The sequence below is a fragment of the Rhinatrema bivittatum genome, chromosome 2, assembly GCF_901001135.1.
Source record: "Rhinatrema bivittatum chromosome 2, aRhiBiv1.1, whole genome shotgun sequence".
Lineage (NCBI taxonomy): Eukaryota > Metazoa > Chordata > Amphibia > Gymnophiona > Rhinatrematidae > Rhinatrema > Rhinatrema bivittatum.
The window spans coordinates 276,619,303-276,634,570 of NC_042616.1; positions in this window are offsets into that span (position 1 = coordinate 276,619,303).

The following is a 15,268-nucleotide window of genomic DNA, read 5'->3' on the forward strand; positions in this document are numbered from 1 at the left end:
ACTTGAGATGAGGTGGCAGAGTAGGAGTAGGTATATGTTAAAGAGGGTGGCCGAGAGGGCGGACCCTTGTGGTACGCCGGTTTCAAGTGGGAGGGGGTTTGAGGAATTGTTGTTCATGGTGACCTTGAAGAATCTGTCATTTAGGAACGAAGTGAACTAGTTGAGGGTTTTGCCGGAAAGGCCGATGTTTGCAAGTCTTGCTAATAGGCTTTTGTGGTCTACGGTGTCGAATGCCGCAGAGAGGTCGAGTAGTATTAGAAGGTGGCTTAGTTTGTTGTCGAAACCCCTTATAATTTTGTTAGATAGGTTGACGAGCAGTGTTTCCATACTGTGGTTTTTCCTGAATCCATGTTGTGCAGCGGGTAGAATATTGTTGTTCTCTAGGTGTTCGTTAAGCTGTAACAGTGCTGCCTTCTCAGTCATCTTTGCGAGTAAAGGTAGGTTTGAGATAGGACGGTAGTTATTCAAATCAGCAGGGTCTAAGTTCTTTTTTAATATAGGAGTGATAGTTGCAGTTTTTAGTTCAATTGGAAGCTCACCTTCTTCGAGTGATTTGTTGACAATGGCAGCTATGGTTGGGGCGATGATATGTGCCATTTCTTTCAGATTTCGTGTTGGGATTATATCTAGATCATGACGTGCAGGGTTGATTTTTTTTTGCATTTTTTCAGCTTCAGTGCTAGATATTGGGTCGAACTGCGACCAGGGTGTTATGGTTTTTGTTTCAAATTGATCCTCTAAGGGTGAGGAGTTGTTGAGGGTGTTAGTTATTCTGTTGATTTTGTTTTTAAAGAACGTGGCTAGATCTTGGCTTAGATTGTTTGTATTGGTTGTGGGGGCGTTGTTTTTCTCTTCTATGAGGTTTCTGACAATGTTGAACAGTGTGTTTGAATTATTTGAGTTTTTTATCTTTTGATTATAGTAGTTGCGTTTAGGGATCATTATCATGTTTTTATAGGTGGCAAGTTGTGTGCAGTATCTTTGAAGGCTTGTTGGGCAATTGGACTTTCTCCATTCTTTTTCTATTTTTCTGAGGTTTGTTTTCATTGATCTGAGTTGAGAGTTAAACCAAGGGTTGTTTTTACTGCTGGTTTTTTTTAGCTGTCTTGTTTTTATGGGGTTTATGTTGTTTGCGGTTTGTTCAGTAAGGTGGAGCCAGGATTGTATCGCTCCGTTGATGCTGGAGAGGTCTAGGTTTGCAAGTTGTTTTCCTAGTTCTTGTTGGAGTAGGTTTAGCTAGAAGGGAGGTCGGTATTTGAAAGATGTAGTATCGCTTGAGCTTGTTGTTGTGTTGTTGGTCTGTATATGTGTTTTGCATTGTATAAGGAAGTGATCAGACCAGGGGACTGGGTTGGTTGAGATGGATGTGTCAGAGAAGTGGTGGTTGGTAAATATCAGGTCCAATGTGTGACCCGCTTTATGAGTGGGGGAGTTTACTTGTTGTTTCAGCTTAAAGCTGGATAGCATGTCTAGTAAGGTTTGGCAGCTTTGTGATTTGGGATTGTTGTCTGTGTGGAAGTTGAAATCCCCGAGTATTATAGTTTGTTTTTTTGTGCTGATGTTAGATATTAAATATTCAAGGAGTGGGGATATTTCATTTTCTAGAAGGTTGGGAGGGCAATAGACTAGGCATATTTGTAGGTGTTCCGATTCAAAGAGAGCAATTTCGTATTTCTTGGGGAGGTTGTGAGGAATCAATTTCATGGAGAGATTCTTTTTTATTATCAGAAGTAGTCCACCTCCTCTGCGGGACTTTCGTGGGATTGAAAATAGGTCATAGTCATTGTTGGTTATTTGATTCATAAGTACTTGGTCAGTGTTTTTGAACCAGGTCTCTGTTATTGCTATGAAGTCGGGATTTTTTTCCTGGATTAGGTCAGTTATTAGTATGAATTTTTTGGTTAATGATTGGGCATTTATTAGAAAGAAGGTGAGGTAGAATAGGTTTTTGATGTTTTTCTTCAGTGGGATGTTGATGAGATGCCTGATTTTCATCTGAAGAGTCATTTTTGGGGGGAAAATCATGATTGGGTTGTTCGGTGTTTTGGAATTCAGTTTCCTTCGGGCTTTGATGTTGTTGGCTGGGTGATGTTTTGTTGATTACGATGTTATTTTTGTCTGAACCTAGATGGGCGAGTGCTTGAGGCCCTGGGTTGTGTCTTGTGGAGTGTTGATCTTTGGATGACTGTGGATAGGGCATCAGATGTGCGTCGGTCTTTGGTTGGTGTTGTTCTGAGGCAGCTTATCTGGATGATTGTTTGACTTGGTTCTGGTGAGATTCTGATGTGGATTGGATGAATTAGGGTGTTTGTGTGAAGAGGACAGGTTGAGTTCTTGAAGAGGTCTTGCTGTGAGCTGGCTTGTGTCAGGATGGTAGTTGGATGGTGATTGGACTAGGGTTGGGAGACGTCAGTAGGGATGACAGTGTGCTGGGTGTGTGTTTTAAGAGGTTTGTGTGGTGTCTATTTTCAGTACAGGGAGTAAGATGGCTGAGGGTATGATGCGGCTGGTTGAGATAGTGAGGAGTTTTGGGTGGAATTTGGAGGAATGTGCACTGATTGTAATGTTGATATATGCGAGAGATGAGTAGATGGTTATAGGGGTCCGGGGTTAGATGGTGGAGGCAGGGGGCGTGAGGCGTTGTTGATGAACTGATTGTAGATGTTCCTGCCTCCTGGTGCTAATGGTGTGTTGGATGTTTCCTGATAACCAGGATGGCGAGTTTGGTAAAAAGTTGTGCTGTTGGGCGGCTCGAAGGGGCTGCTCGAAGGGGCACACAAAGTGGCAGGCTCCTTTGTCACGCTCTTTCAGCGCGCGGCGCCCGGAGAGCGCAGAGAGATTTAAATCCCCTCCTGGGCGCGTTTTCAGTGACGTCAGTGGCAGTGCGTCTCGATCGGGGCCGGCTTTCTCATGATGGCGGTAAGTTTTATTGGCCTCGTGGTCGGCGGTGGGCCGGCGGTGGTAGGGCGAGTGTTGAGGGCCTTACCCCAATGGGTCCCGGCGTCAGCTGCGTGGCCCTGACTCCCAGCTCCTACAGGTTCTGGTGCGAGGAAGCAGCAGACGAGCATCGGGATCGCCGGCTCGTGGTCAGAAGATCGTCTGGAGAGCGCGCGGGGATTTAAATCCCCTCCTGGGCGCGTTTTCAGTGACGTCAGCGGCAGTGCGTCTCGATCGAGGCTGGCTTTCTCACGATGGCAGTAAGTTGTATTGGCCTCGTGGCTGGCGGTGGGCCATCAGTGGTAGGGCGAGTGTTGAGGGCCTTACCCCAATGGGTCCCGGCGCTGGCTGCGCGGCCCTGACTCCCAGCTCCTACAGGTTCTGGTGCGAGGAAGCGGCGGACGAGCGTCGGGATCGCCGACTCGCGGTCATACATGCAATGAACAGATTCATTAACTGGAGACAGCCTGGCAAAGTGGACGAAGCATCCCCCGTGCAAAGGAAGAGCTGTAGATGATCCACCATTTCAGCAAAACAGCGGCAATGAGCGAGCAAGAAGGGAGCTACCATTTCTGCAGACTGCAGTGATGAGCACTGATGATAAAGATGCACTCACGTGCAAAAAGGGAAGAGAAAACTAAAAATGAGAAATGCAAATCAGAAACTTAGAGATGTTACTGTACAGCATCATCCACAGTGGAACCAGCAAGAATAGCACATAATGTACAGAGTCAAGGCGATTTGATACTGGAAATGGGGGGAGGGTGAAAATTTATAACAAAAATTCAAATGTGCTTTAATGTTGCTTTGTGTACATAAGAAAAAATGTGTATCAAGTAAGGTGTTTTTCATTTTATTGTTGCTATTAATAAAAGTTAAAAAAAAAACCAAAAAACAAAGGGGCCGATGCAATACACAGTGCGCTCACACGAGTGCACTGTTTAACCCTCTGTCGGACACGGGTTAAATAGATGCTAATCCACCCCCTAATGCAATAGGGGGATTAGTGCCTATCTTAGCCGAGTCTAACGCGGAGTGAATGAGATAGCGCTCATCACATGCAAATGCATGTGAAAGAGGCTATTACTCATTCACTCCGCATTCAAAAAAAATAAATGTGCGTCTCAGACACACATTTATCGCTCAGATATTAATGCCTGCCTGGAGCAGGTGTTAATAGCTGAGCGCATGTAAAAGAAGTACAGAAAAGCAGAAAAAACTGCTTTTCTGTACTTCATCAGTAAAAAAACAAACAAAAAATACCTCGGCAGACCGCCGAGTTATGAAGACCAACGCCGGTAAACTCGGCATCGGTTTTCATTACCGGCCCGGCGTCCGTTTTCATTACTGGCAGATAGCTGGTAATGAAAACCGATGCCGAGTTTACCGGCGTCGGTCTTCATAACCGGCAGCTGCCGCAGGGTCACATTAGCAAGTTAAGGTCGCGTAAGTGACCCTAGTGCCTCCTTGCTAGCGCGACCCCCTAATTTGCCTATTGCATGGCGTCCCCCTTACGGGCGCCATGCGTGCATTAAGAAAGCAGGTGCTGAAAAGTCAGCGCCCGCTTTCCGCGACAATTATTGCATCGGCTCCAAAGTGTTGGTAAAGCTGATCAGAAACCTGTATAGGTGCTGTTTTTATCACCCTGGAAGAACAGCAGAATAGACAGCACTACCTTTCTGGTAACAAATGGCTATGCTACATTACAAACTAGACTCCTGCCTCACTCCGCTAATCAATGAAAAATCCCAGAGTGGTAGCAACAGGTGCCTAAAATATCTGACCTAACATCCATATAAGTAAAATGTTTTCATTGATTTGCAGGCAATTCTACAAGAATGCTGCAGACCTACTAGCTAGATCTTTAAATATCTCTGCTACTAGTGGTATAATTTATATCAAAAGGTTTATCCAAATGTGCACATAAGTACTTCACACTCTCCTTGACCTACTTAAAAGGTAATTGTTTCTGCAACCTATGCACCCCCTTCTTAGGCAAGATGAGATTCAACAATTCAGATTTGTGTTCATTGACCTTGAGTCCTGATATTGCCCCATATGCCCATAACTCTTCTAATAAAGTTTTCAAAGACACCTCAGGTTCCATCAAAGTAACAACAAATCATCAGCAAACAATGTCGTCTTGTAATAGTTCATCCCCACTGTTACTCCATGTATACACGGATGTGACCTTATTTTTGTTGCTAAAGGTTCCAAGGAAAGTGCAAACATTAAGGGTAAAGTGGGCATCCCTGTCTAATACCCCTCCCCACTGAGAACAACTGAGAATGTTTATTCATTTGTATTTATAAACTAAGAGGTCCATTCAGTCAGCAGTGCGGACAGCGGAAAGTTAACTGGATGTACCCAGGTACGATTTCCCACTGAATACATCCAAAGACAGTGGAGTTAATTTACAAAGCTAACTTTAGGGCTGTTTCTACTGTAACCAGACTCATCCAGCTAAGTGTAGCCAGGAAACACTCAATGTCAGTAGTACCCAGCTAAACATAAGCCCCACAGCCAGAACATCTCCTTTTTTATCCAGGTAAGTTAACCATTTGGTGGCCCACAATTTTAACACTTTGTGGTTTGTCCAGCTAAATCCCAAGCTCAGCCAGTCATATAGTCTGACCATGAACCTGTTACTACAGGGTCCAAAGCAATGGGGCGGATTTTAAGAGCCCTGCTCGCGTAAATCCGCCCGGATTTACGCGAGCAGGGCCTTGCGCGCCGGCGCACCTATTTTCCATAGGCCTGCCGGTGCGCGCAGAGCCCCGGGACTTGCGCAAGTCCCGGGGTTTTTCGAGGGGGGCATGTCGGGGGCGTGTTGGGGGCGTGGCCGATCGGCACGGTGTTTTGGGGGCGGGACGCGGTGTTTCGGGGGCGGGCATGGGGGCGTGGTTTCGGCCCGGGGTGGTCCGGGGGCGTGGCCGCGCCCTCCGGAACCGCCCCCAGGTCGCGTCTCGGCGCGCTAGCGGCCCGCTGGCGCGCGGGGATTTACTTCTCCCTCCGGGAGGCGTAAATCCCCCGACAAAGGTAGGTGGGGGGGTTTAGATAGGGCCCGGGGGGTGGGTTAGATAGAGGAAGGGAGGGGAAGGTGAGGGGAGGGCGAAAGCGAGTTCCCTCCGAGGCTGCTCCGATTTCGGAGCGGCCTCAGAGGGAACGGAGGCAGGCTGCGCGGCTCGGCGCGCGCCGGCTGCCCAAAATCGGCAGCCTTGCGCGCACCGATCCAGGATTTTAGCGGCTACGCACGTATCTACTAAAATCCCGCGTACTTTTGTTTGCGCCTGGTGCGCCAACAAAAGTACGCGAAGGCGCACTTTTTAAAAATCTACCCCAATGTGTGTGAAGGCTCCTTACCATGTCAGATCTTTTTGCATGTGGATGGTTGGACGATCAATTCTCAGATGCTACACCCATGGAATGCTGAGGTGAACATCTAATCCATGGGTGCAGGACTAGTAGATCCAGAAAAAAAGGAGATGTGTGAACATTTAATGCTGTCCTGCTTTCCATCTGTGGTACAGACATTGAACTTGCTTGTTACAAAGGTAATTATGCCCATTTCTGGGTAATAAGTACAGGGTAAATTTTCAGAAGAGCTGCTGAGTGGCCACAAAAATGACTACCCTTTACTTGGATAAATTCTCGTGACTTTTCAGTCACAGCATTACAGCTGAAAATGTACCTAAATTTAGCTTAGCCGGTTCATTGCTAAGCAGCTTCCTGAAAACTTACCCTGAGCAGCTCCAAAGGATTGACTCTCACTGAAGAGCCTGCCCCTTAATCCATTTCTCCCATGAGCCCAGAGTTCACCTCCCCATGACCCCAGAATTTATTCCGACCCCAGAGGTCATCCCTCTTCCTCCAAATGCCCCAGTCTTAGACAGAATGCCCCCATGAGTGCTTGCATACACTGGGGTTATCACACTTGACCTGCCAGTGATAGAGCCACATTTGGCCATTGTGCATCCCCAGCAGATAATTCTACCCCTCACAGCAATTTCACTACTCCTGCTTCCAGGAATGTCACTCCATGGAGAATGTGCACCCTTACCCTTACCATTAATTGGGCAATACTGTCAGTGAGAGGTTGATGTACCTAGTTTGGAAAGTGCAAATTTCCTCACAGGTTCAACAGACCAGCAAGGGTTACATACATGATGTGTCTGAATTTAAAAATAAATGAAATAACATCAATTATTCTCTCTCTGTTGCTGGTGCTATATAAATAAAAACACAAGAAATGCCATACTGGGTTAGACCAATGGTCCATCAAACATAGCATCCTGTCTTTGAAAGTGGCCAATCCAAGCCATATGTACCCAGGATCCCAAAGAATAGATCAGATTCTTCTTGCTTATAACCAGGGATAAGCAGTGGTTTCCCCAAGTCTACATGGCTTCCAGTGACAAGAAGAATTAAATATAAACTGGCTACCATTATCCATCTAATGTATAACATCACCTCCCCTCGGACACAAGCAACACTTAAGTTATATATCCCCAGCAGAACACTACGTTCATTACAAAACAGTTACTCGATAACCCTTCACCATGTCATGCCAATCCTCTAGACTGTATTAGAGAATGGGCCTTTTGAATTACTGATCCAACATTGTGGAACTCACTACCCCTTCAACTCCGCAACATTAGTAACTCAAAGGAATCCGAGAAAGCCATAAAACTCATTTTTTTCAACCAAGAATTTAAAGATTTAATATCAACATATTCCTGCAGTTAATAGTTTAATATGTCCTTTTTCAATAAGTGTCTTTCACTTCTCTAATAAGTCTTGTTTGTTTAACTACGTACATATTGATTTTAACATGAATTTTTGTGAATATTTCTGTTACCCACCCTAAACTTTGGAAGGTGTGGGGTGCAAGTGATTTCAAATAAGCAAGCAGATAAATAAATAATGGTTTATGGACTTTTTCTGCAGGACTTTTTGTCCAAGCCCTTCTTGAACTTAGCTATGCTAACTGCTTCCACCACATCCTCTGGCAACAAATTCCACCATTTAATTGTGAATTCGAATATGGAACCCAGCATCGTGTACCTATAATTTGGATTATTTTCCCTCTACGCATCACTTTGCTTTTGTCCACAATAAATTTTATCCGCCATTTAGATGCATTATTAATATATATTTATCAATAATGTCTCTACTGAGTTTACTCTCCCTCTCCACCTAACAGAAGATCAGGGTTGTGTGGAAGGGGAAGGGATTGATAAAGGGGAAGTAGGCAAAGGTAAACCCAGGAAAATTGGAGGGCAAATGGTTGGCTAGAAACGTCGATTTAAATTCACTTCTTTACCCAATGATGGCAGGTACTTCTAATCAGTTAAGAAATAGTGTTATCTTATTATGGGTTAAGTTAGATAACTCATTAAGTTTTGCTAGGTTAATTCTCAGACTCAAACCATACTTGGATGTACATGATCTCAAATCTCCACCATATTCACTAATGTTAAGTCATATAGACTACTGTAATTCCATGTATCATAGCCTCACTTCTGCTCTCACTCATAACATTCAAATCCTTCAGAATACCACAGCAAAATTAATTCTTGAAAAAAAGTTTGACCTAGTGACACCTCTTTTACAGAAGCTTCACTGGCTTCCTATCTCTAGCTGTATTCTTTTTAAAATTAGTTGCTTATCTTTTAAAGTTCTTAGATGGGTGGGTGCTTTCTTATCCAGTGTGTTTTTTTAGTTCCATAGGAGCCTGCAAGGCTATTCTGTTCATCTCAACTGGCATTACTTCAACTTCCCTCTCCTAGAGAAATTCATCTGCAGCTTGCAAAAGAGATGTGTTTTTCTTATTTAGCTCCAAATTTTTGGAATACTCTTCCTCTGTCTTTACACACAGAGAGAATTCACTATTTTTAGGAACAGACTCAAATCTTGGCTCTATGAAAGAGCCTATGGAGTTTAATCTAACTCTGTTTATTTTTATTTTGTTCTGAATATTATTTTAAATCACTTATTTTATCTTATGAAAGTTGAACTTGAACCTTTTCTATAATTTTGGACAAGACAGGCAGGTTAGAGATAGAATGATAATTTTCAGGAATATTAAGGAGAAGATATGTGATTTTTCTTTTTCAGACCTGGACATAGATGGTAACTGAAAATAGATGGTAACTTCCCAAGTTCTAAACTGTTTTGATATCTATGAGAAAAGGATGAAGACCAATATCAGGATGCTAAATGAACATGAGGGGGAAGGGATCATCGATGAAGGAAGAAGCAATGAGTTGAAGGCTCACTGAAGTGACTTTCTTGAACACGATAACTGGCCAACTGGAACTTGCTAACTGGTTTATTTTATAGTACAAAAAAAAAGGATATTGGAGGGAGAGGAAGTGGAACAAGGTTATTGGGAGAAAGTGGATAGTGAAGAAGAGGAGGAAAGGAATCTTACAGATGAAGAGGAAGTTAGACCAGAGGGGTTGCAGGTGAGGAAGATAAGAATGAGGAGGAAGATGGTAAAGGGGAGGGAAAGCTTAAATGAACAGAGGGGAAAGAGGAAGAAGAGTGTTAGAATCCAGCCGCCTTCCCAGACTCCTCAGCAGCAGATCTTCACTGTGCAGCAGGGAGCCACTATTGGACACTCTGATGCATGTGATACTAGGACACAGTGAAGAAACGCTTAGAGTCGTATATGCGCATTGGAGCACATGATTTGGAGCACGTTGTTGGGAGAGTCAGGTTCCCACCCTGAAGATGATGTCACATGATCAAGACTACTTAGCATTCCTGAATTTGGGTTTATTGTCTCAGCAAGAAGGTCTCCTGTTTCCAAGTCTGCTATCTTCCTCAAGGGCTCCAGCCTGTTTCTTGCCTTTAGCATCAACCTGGTTCCTGTCTTTGTGTCAGCCTGGTTCCTACCTTCAACTTCACCCTGGTACCAGCCTTCAAATTCACTCTGCTTCCTGTTTCAGCTCCAGCTTGATTCCAGCCTTCAGCTCCTGCCTGGTTCCAGCCTTCGGCTCCAGCCTGGTTCCTTCCTTCAGCTCCAGCCTGGTTCCTTCCTTCAGCTCCAGCCTGGTTCCTTCCTTCGGCTCCAGCCTGGATCCTGACTTCTGTATCAGTATGGTTCTTGGCTTCAGCTGCAGACTGGTTCCTATCTCAGCATCAGCCTTGTTCCTGCCTTCTGCATCAAACTGGTTCATGCCTTCATTATCACCTTTGTTCCTGCCTTTGGCTCCAGCCTGATTCTTGTCTTCTGTGTTAGAATTATTCCTTCCTTTAGCTCTAGCCTGGTTCCTGCCTTCAGCTTCACTCTGGTACCAGCCTTCAAATTCACTCTGCTTCCTGCTTTCAGCTCCAGCCTGGTTCTTGCCTTCAGCTCCAGCCTAGTTCCTGCCTTCAGCCTGCTACCTACATTTGGCTCCAGCCCAGTTCCTGCCTTCGGTGTCAGCGTAGTTCCTGCCTAGAGCATCAGCCTGGTTCCTGCCTTCGGCTCCAGCCTCAATCCTGACTTCTGTATCAGTATGGTTCCTGGCTTCAGCTGCAGACTGGTTCCTATCTCAGCATCAGCCTTGCTCCTGCCTTCAGCACCAGACTGGTTTCTACCTTTAGTTCCAGCCTGGTTCCTGCCTTCTGCATCAACCTTGCTCCTGCCTTCATTATCACCTTTGTTCCTGCCTTTGGCTCGAGCCTGGTTACTGTCTTCTATGTTAGAATTGTTCCTGCCTTCAGCTCAAGCCTAGTTCTTGCTTTAAGCATCAGCTTGGTATCTATCTTCAGCATCACCCGGGTTCCGGCCTTCAGCATCACTGGACCACCAGGTATTCGTAAAAAGTTTTGGGGGGGTTTGGGAGGGTGGGGGAAGGGTTTAGTTTTAAGGGTCGGGGTGGGTTTAGGGGTTGTTTTGGTGTGCCGGTTTTCCCGCCATCCCCCCAAGTAACTCCCGTTAGAGGACACTAACCCATTAACGATTTTTCACGATAAATCGGGGGAATTTCTATTGCATTGCGCATTCTAACCATTTTTGACAATTTAAAATCAGACGATTTTTTTAAATCGTCAAAAAACGATTCACATCCCTACTGGATTCTACCTTCAGCTCAAGCCCTGATCCTGCCTTCAGCATCACCCTGGTTCTTGCCTTCAGCTCCAGCCTGGTTCCTGCCTTCGGTTCCAACCTGGTTCCTGCCATCAGCATCAGGCTGGTACCTGCCTTTGACTGTAGCCTGATTCCTACGTTCAGCTTCACCCTGGTACCAGCCTTCACATAAGAACATAAGAAAATGCCATACTGGGTCAGACCAAGGGTCCATCAAGCCCAGCATCCTTTTTCCAACAGTGGCCAATCCAGGCCATAAAAACCTGGCAAGTACCCAAAAACTAAGTCTATTTTCACATTCAATTTGCTTCCTCCCTTCAGCTCCAGCCTGGTTCCTGTCTTCAGCTACAACCTGGCTCTTCCCTTCAGCAGCAGCCTGGTACCTGCCTTTGGCTACAGTCTAGTTCCTGCTTCAGTGTCAGCCTGCAACCTACCTTTCTCTCCAGCCTAGTTCCCGCCTTTTCTGTCAGCCTGGTTCCTGCCATCAGCAACAGCCTGGTTCCTGCCTTTGGCTCCAGCCTCGATCCTGTCTTCTGTGTCAGTTTGGTTCCTTCCTTGGGTTCCATACTGGTTCCTACCTCCAGCTACATCCTGGTTCTTGCCTTCAGCATAGCCTGCTACCCACCTTCAGCTCCAGCCTAGCTTCTGCCTTCAGTGTCAGCCTGCTACCTACTTTTGGCTCCAGCCTGATTTCTGTCTTCTGTGTCAGCCTGGTTCCTGCCTTTGGCTCCAGCCTGGATCCTGTCTTCTTTGTATGTTTGGTTCCTGCCTTCTGGTACCGACTGGTTCCTGCCTTCAGCATCAGCTGTTATCTGCCTTCAGCTACAGCCTGACTCACACCTTCAGCATTAGTCTGGTTCCCGTCTTTAGCATCAGTCTGGTTCCTGCATTCGGTTCCAACCTGTTTCCTTCCTTCAGCATCAACTTTCTTCCTGCCATTGGCTCCAGGCTGGTTCTTGTCTTCTGTGTTAGCCTGGTTTATATTCTCAGATCCAATCTTGTTCCTGCCTTCAGCATCAGCCTTGTTCCTGCCTTCAGTTCAGCCTGGTTCTTGCCTTCAGCATCAGATTGGTACCTACCTTCGTTTCAGCCTGGATCCTGCCTTCAGTGTCAGCCTGCTACCTCCCTCTGACTCCAGTCTAGTTCCTGGGTACTTTGTCAGCCTGGTTCCTATCATCAGCCTCAGCCAGAATCCTGTCTTCTGTGTCAGTTTGGTGCCTGCCTCCAGTGTCAGCATGGATCCTGTCTTCTGTGTCAGTTTGGTTCCCTTGATCTGTTCCAGACTGGTTCTTGCCTGCAGCATCAGTCTTGTTCCTGCCTTCTGTTCCAGCCTGATTCTTGCGTTCAGAATCAGCCTGGATCCTGCCTTCAGCTCCAGCCTGGTTCCTGCCTTTAGCATCAGCCTTGTTCCTGCCTTCAGCTCCAGTCTGGTTCCTGCCTTTAGCATCAGCCTTGTTCCTGCCTTCAGCTCCAGTCTGGTTCCTGCATTCAGCATCACCCTGGTTCCTGCATTCAGCTCCACCCTGGTTCCGGCCTTCAGCTTCACCCTGGTACCAGCCATTGGCTACAACCTGGCTCTTCCCTTCAGCTTCAGTTTAGTTCCTGCTTCAGCATCAGCCTGCTACCTACATTTGGCTCCAGATGGTTTCTGTATTCTGTATCAGCCTGGTTCCTGCATTGGGCTCCAGTCTCTATCCTGTCTTCTGTGTCAGTTTGGTTCCTGCCTTCAGCTCCAGACTGGATCCTACCTCAGCATAAGCCTTGTATCTGCCTTTAGCTCCAGCCTGGTTCCAGCCTTCAGTGTCAGCCCTGCTTCGAGGAAGCCTATCAAAAAGCTCTGAAATGAAAGGCAAAGGATAGTGATCTTTTAGGGTGATCTCATTTAGGCCTCAGTAATCGATGCAGGGACGGAGTGAGCCATCTTTTTCCCTACAAAGAAAAACCCTGCTTCCGTGGAGACTTGGAGGTCCAAATGAAGCCTATGGCCAGGTTCTCGCAGATGTACTCCGACATGGCCTGAATCTCAGTGATAATGGGCAGATCCTACCCCAAGGAGGCTCTGTGTTAGGCAACAAGTTTATTGCGCAATCGCAAGAATGATGCGGGGGTAAGCTATCCGAGGCTTTCTTAGAGAACACATCAGCAAATGAAGAGTATTCTCGTGGAAGACCGGGAGGAGAGAGGGAAGCATTCAGGCAAGGCAAGGGTGAGACGGACTCCAGACAGTTGTCATAGCAGGAGGAGTCCCAGCAAGAGAGCTGTAAGGTGGCCCAGTCGAACTGCTGGGTGTGTTGCTGTAGCCACGGCAGTCCCAGGACCACAGAATGTATGGCTTTGTCCAGAATGTGGAAGGAAATGGTTTCTAAGTGCAGAGACCCTGTGCGGAACTGTATAGGGGCCATAGTGTGAGATGAGTAAGGCTACTGGGGAGTGGATGGTGGGGATCCAGAGGTGCTCAGTCAATTGTTTTAAAATAAAGTTCCCACCAGCCCCAGAGTCCACCAAAGCCAGAGTGTGAAACTCCTGGTTATCTATCTTAAGGGAGACGGGTATTGTCAACGGAGATGGCGAAATCAGGCCTAGAAGTCCTCCCGCTGAACCTAGGCCTGGGAGTTTCCTGGACAGGCTGGACACAAGGCTATGGCATGTCCGGACTTGCCACAGTACAGGCAGAGGCCAGATTGCTGGCGACAGCGTCGTTCCTTGGGGGAAAGTCTGCTCTGGCCCATCTGCATTAAGAACCTAAGAACATAAGAAATTGCCATGCTGGGTCAGACCAAGGGTCCATCAAGCCCAGCATCCTGTTCCCAACAGAGGCCAAACCAGGCCACAAGAACCTGGCAATTACCCAAATACTAAGAAGATCCCATGCTACTGATGCAATTAATAGCAGTGGCTATTCCCTAAGTAAACTTGATTAATAGCCATTAATGGACTTCTCCTCCAAGAACTTATCCAAACCTTTTTTGAACCCAGCTACACTAACTCTACTAACCACATCCTCTGGCAACAAATTCCAGAGCTTTATTGTGCGTTGAGTGAAAAAGAATTTTCTCCAATTAGTCTTAAATGTGCTACTTGCTAACTTCATGGAATGCCCCATAGTCCTTCTATTATTCAAAAGTATAAATAACTGATTCACATCTACTCGTTCAAGTCCTCTCATGATCTTAAAGACCTCTATCATATCCCCCCTCAGCCGTCTCTTCTCCAAGCTGAACAGCCCTAACCTCTTCAGCCTTTCCTCATAGGGGAGCTGTTCCATCCCCTTTATTATTTTGGTTGACCTTCTCTGTACCTTCTCTGTACCTTCTCCATTCTCTGTACCTTCTCTGTACCTTCTCTGTACCTTCTCCATTCTCTGTACCTTCTCTGTACCTTCTCTGTACCTTCTCCATTCTCATCATGAACCTACATCATCCCTGGAAATAGAATCGATTATCAAGAAAATGAAACCCTCGTCTCACCCTCTAGACCAAATACCAACCAAACTTCTCCTCACCATTCCTAACACCATTGCCAGATCTCTGGCAGACATCATAAATTGTTCCCTCAATCAAGGATCTGTCCCTGACTCCTTAAAAATTGCTTCGCTGAAACCCTTACTAAAAAAACCCAATCTGGACCCAGCCAACCCAGCAAATTTCCGCCCCATCGCAAACCTACCTTTTATAGCTAAAATAATGGAAAAACTTGTCAACTTCCGTCTCACCGACTACTTGGACTCCCACAATATCTTATACCCTTCTCAATTCGGTTTCAGGAAACGCCTAAACACAGAATCCCTCCTTCTTTCTTTAACGGACACCATCCTGATGGGCCTTGACAAGGGACAATCGTACCTCCTAGCCCTACTCGATATTTCTGCGGCGTTTGACACGGTAAATCACGACATCCTCATCAGCCGTCTAATGGAAATAGGCATCTCTGGCTCCGCACTGCTCTGGTTTAAATCCTTTTTGAACAACAGGCACTACAAAGTTAAAATAAACGACAAAGAATCCCACCCTGTCCCATCAAAACAAGGAGTACCACAGGGCTCTTCTCTGTCCCCTACCCTGTTTAACATATACCTACTTCCTTTATGCCAGCTGCTCAATAGCCTCAACCTCACCCATTTTATATACGCAGACGATGTGCAAATCATAATCCCCATCTCGGACCCCATCTCCTCAACTCTAAATTTCTGGAACGACTGCCTACATGCCATCAACCAGCTTCTCTCGAATCTCAACCTGGTCCTAAATACGT